Below are 5,275 nucleotides of genomic sequence, written 5' to 3'. Positions count from 1 at the left end.
AAATACGTAGCATGCCACTACCACATCCCTATTTATTTCCTTGTAGAAGCAAATGAAGAGCACTGTGTAGTGGGTAAGAGAACAATCTAGTTCCTCTCTTTTGCCTAAGTCATGTTTGGAATTTAACTCTCCAGACATATCAGTCTACACTGATCCAAAGAGGTAACACTTCACACGAGGTGTTGCCATCCTTTCACCACTTCATTGCATTGTGAAAATGCCGTGATCATATTGGACTACGTCAATGAAAAGCAAACATAAAGACTCTGCAGTGAGAGCAGTAGGAGTAAACCTTTTCAAATGGTGCCCTTTCTAAATCTTGTCTTTCCCTGCCTCTCTCTTAGCCTGGATCAGGGCCCCCAAAAGAATTCCTTGTCTCCAGAGAGTAGAACCACATGAGGCATCTTCATCTGAATATCCAGTTGGGGAGGGCAGTTCTCCAACCTTTTCCCAGGCTTCCTGACAGCCATTTCTCTTTCCCACCCTGTGTTGGAAGTTGTGTTTCACTTGATAACCCCTATGATGGGATATGTTTCAGATACATCTATGAAACTTTCTGTATAAACCTGATTTTTATAAAAATAAGTGAAATTTAAACAAATTCAGGACAAGATTTAAAATAAATCTTATTATGAATTATTTTAGTAAATGACTAATCACCTCTATTTCTTTGTTGGGTCATTTATCTGGTTTACTTAAAGAACAGGAGACATATAAACATTCTATATTACAGATACATAAATGAGTGTGTGTCCATATATAAATATATATTATATAGTTATATGTAACTATATAATATATATTAATATGTATAATATATTTATATATTATATATATGTGTGTATATATGTATAATTATATATACATAATTCATTAGAGAAAAGTTTCCTGAGCCCAGAAAATAGTTAGGTTTAGATCTTAAATAGTGAAGTTAATGTAAAGCTTTCTTTTTAACAAGTTTCGAAGCCACACATCCGAAACTTAGTATGGCTAACTCTAGGTAGGTAGGTTTTATTTATTTATATATTTATTTATTTATTTATTTATTTATATTTTTTAACTGAATGAAACTTGTGTCTCGTATCAGCTTATGTAAGAATTAAGTAGGGTATATATACATGTAAATAATAACTAAATTTAAAAAAATAATAAATGTGTTGCACAAATACCATCAACAGAGATGGATAAACAAATGTGATATACACATACAGTGGAAGAATATTCAGCCTAGAAAAAAAAGAAAATTCCAACACATGCTGCAACATGGATGAGCCTTGAGAACATTCTGCTAAGTGAAAGAAGCCTGTCACAAAAAGACAAATACTGTATGATTCCACTTATGAAGTACCTAGAGTAGTCAAATTCATAGACACAGAGAGTAGAATGATGGTTGCCAGGGGCTGGTAGGAAATGGGGAGTTACTGTTTAATGGGTACAGCTTTAATTTTGCAAAATGAAAAAGTTCTGGAGATTGGTTGCACAACAATGTGAATATACTTAACACTACTGAACTACACTTAAAAATAGCTAAGATAGTAAATTTTATGTTACGTATATTTTACCACAATTTAAAAATTTTTAATTAAAAAATAAATGTCTCGAAACATACCAATTCTTACTTAATAAAATCTTTTCAAAAACATACTTCCCACCCAACTTGTGGGCTGCTGATATTCTGGCAAATCATAATGTTGATGCCAATGGTTCTTCCTCCTATTGTCAAGGCTTTCCTGTCCCCAATCACTTTTTAAAATTGATACATAATAGTTGTACACATTTATGGGACACATAATATTTTGACACCTGTATACAATGTGTAATGATCAAATCAGAGTATTTAGGATATCCATCACCTCAAACAGTTATCATTTCTTTGTTAGGAATATTGCAATTCTTCTCTTCTAGCTATTTTGAAATATACAACATATTATTGTTAACTATAGTCACCCTACTGTGCCATCAAACACTAGAACTTATTCCTTTTATGTAACTGTATGTTTTGTACCCATTAACCGATGTCTCTTCATCCCCCACTCCCCTCTTCCCTTCCCAGCCTCTGAACCACCATTCTACTCTCTACCTCCATGCAACCATCTTTTTTTTAGCTCCCACATATGAATGACAACATGCGATGTTTATCTTTCTGTGCCTGGATTATTTCACTTAACATAATGACCTCCAGGCTCATCCATGTTGCTGCAGTGACAGGATTTCATTCTTTTGTAAGGCTGAATAGCATTGTAGTATATGTACCATATTTTGTTTATCCGTCTATCCATTGATGGACACTAACGTTGACTTTGTATCTTGGCTATTGTGAATACTGCTGCAATAAATATGGGAGTGCAGATATCTCTGTGACATACTGATCTCCTTTCTTTTAAATATATACCTGGCAGTGGGATTGCTGGATTGTAGGATATTTCTATTTTTAGTTTTTTGAGGAACCACCACACTGTTTTCCATAATGGGTATACTAATTTACATTCCCACCAACAGTATGAGTGTTTTCTTTTTTCCACATTCTTGCCAGCATTTGTTATTTTTTGTCTTTTTGATAATAGCCATTTTAACTTGGGTAAGACAATATCTCATTGTGGTTTTGATTTGCATTTTCCTGATGATTAATCCATTTTGAGTTGATTTTTGTATATGGTGAGAGAGGGGGGTCTAGTTTTTTTCTTCTGCATATGGATATTCAATTTTCCCAGCACCATTTATTGAAGAGACTGTCCTTTCCCCACTGTATGTTCTTGATGGCTTGTCAAGAATCAGTTGGCTGTAAATGTGTGGATTTATTTCTGGACTTTTTTATTCGGTTCCTTTGGTCCATGTGTCTGTTTTTATGCCCCTACCATGCTATTTTGATTACTATAACTTTGTAGAATACTTTGAAGTCAGGTAGTGTGATGACTCCAATTTTGTTCTTTTTGCTCAGAATTGCTTTGGCTATTTGGGGTCTTTTGTGGTTCTATACAAATTTTAGAACTTTTGTTTCTATTTCTGTAAAGAATGTCATTGGTATTTTGATAGAGATTACATTGAATCTATAGATTGCTTAAAGCAGTATGGGCATTTTAACAATATTAATTCTTCCAATCCATGAGCATGGGATGCCTTACTGTGTTTTTTTGTTTGTTTGTTGTTTGTTTTTTTGTGTGTGTGTGTGTCTTTTTGAGACAGAGTCTTGCTCTGTCGTCCAGGCTGGAGTGCAGTTGCATGATCTCAGTTCACTGCAACCTCCGCCTCCTGGGTTCAAATGATTCTCCTGCCTCCGCCTCCTGAATAGCTGGGTCCACGGGCACATGCCACCATGCCTAACTAGTTTTTGTATTTTTACTAGAGACAGGGTTTCACTATGTTGGCCAGGCTGGTCTTGAACTCCTGATGTCAAGTGATCCGCCTACCATAGCCTCTTAGAGTGCTGGGATTACAGGCATAAGACACCACATCTGGCCTAAATTATGATTTTCACAGAAACTTCATTATGTTTTCAATTATCATCACAATCCTAAAGTTTATGCATTCACTATAAAGACTCTATTAGTTCCTTTTGCTAATATTCAGTTTCTAGAGTACGTTTGATGTCAGCTAATATATTTTTGTCATTTACATATTATTACTTACATTAGTCCAATTTGAATTTTTTGTTGTAACCATAGTGCCCCATTATATTCCCAGTTTTTAAAAATGGATCAACAGTTCATTGTAGTATAAAAGGGGTTAAGAAAAAGTTATCTAAATACTGCAGTGCAGGATAATTCATAAATATAAATAATACATAAGAAGTCAGTGTGAATATAGAGTATGACTGTATTAGTGGGGCAAAAGAATATGTAATAGTGGTGGCAGAAAAAAACAAATAGGAATGAGAAATACAATAATTATATGAGAATTAGATGCTATCTATAGATGCCTGTGCTTCACCTATTATGAAACTGTCAAATAGTGGCAGGAAGCCACCACAGCCTTTTTATGCTTTTCAGAAACAATGCACAATGACCTCTCTGGTGAACCCACTGAGATTTTCCAGAATAAGCTAAAAATTGTGCTTTCCAGGGTGCTAAAGGTTCAAGTTGTACTGCTGCCAAGAACTTTGTAAAACCACTCACAAAGTTAATAAAAATGTTGTGCAAGAAGGAAAATTGAATGGTCTGTTGGCAAAATTCTCTTATCAAATGATGGTGTTGTACATCATCTAATATCAATGGCATTCTGCAAAAACAAGTACTTATTATGGTGTTTATGTGAGCAGATATTTTACATTACAGCTAAAATATGTTTGCTTTTGGCATATGTAATGAGCATACGTGAGTAAGATGTGCTCAGTGTTTTCTTCTGTTGATCTCTGAATACCCAGGTTATAAAAGTGATTTTTTATTTAGGTAAAAATTATTATGGGCACCAGTACTGAGGTAGCACCCGCTATGCAAGCAGCAATGCCAAGCTTTGCTAGGTGAGTCAGATTGATGACAAGTGATAGAAAAGTAATTGCAACTGCCTTAAGCCATCGAGTGTTTATTCGCTCACACAATTGAATTTAGATACTCAAGCAATATCATCACACTGGTTTTGTCTCCATCTTTCCTCTCTGCCTTCTGCCATGTTAGCTTCAATTTCAGGCTCTGCAGAGTGTCTTACCGCTATTCCAGTCACATATGCTCTCATGTTGAAGTCCAACATGCCACTCTTCCAATAGCCCCAACTAAAATTTATGAGAATTTATTGGCTAAGTCCAACTGGGTCACATGCCCATCCATGAACCAGTTTCTATGGCCAAGGGAAGGCAATGCTTTGACTGGTCACACCTAAGTCACCATCCACCCAAGGAGAAGGGGATTAATTCAACTCTCCCCAAAGCACAGAGTCTGACATGCAAGGAGGGCTGGTATCCCAAAGAAAAATCAAATAATTATACCAAGAAAAGTTTGAATGGATGATGGAGATGGGCCAATAATAGATGTCAACTCTAGTGTCTTAGTAAAATGACAATTTTTTCACACTCCTTTATTCACTTAGGACAGCTGGATGTTACCAATATGCTTCTTGAATCAGTATGGAAGTAATCTGACTAAATTGCCACTACTCAGAGCATGTTTCTTCAACATACTGTGAAAAGTCATAGGAGCATGCATAAGATGGCTTTTCCACACCAGAGTGCATTAACTATCAAGCAAAAGATGCTGACACTGCATACAAGTGTGACAGTGATAATGCCAGCAAGGACCATTTCTGCATGTCCCAGTGCTTGCTACTTTCCAAAGTGCAATTCAGT

This window comes from Gorilla gorilla, chromosome X (assembly GCF_029281585.2).
Source record: "Gorilla gorilla gorilla isolate KB3781 chromosome X, NHGRI_mGorGor1-v2.1_pri, whole genome shotgun sequence".
NCBI lineage: Eukaryota > Metazoa > Chordata > Mammalia > Primates > Hominidae > Gorilla > Gorilla gorilla.
The sequence above is the reverse complement of the archived record's forward strand: the minus strand, read 5'-3'. Positions refer to the sequence as shown.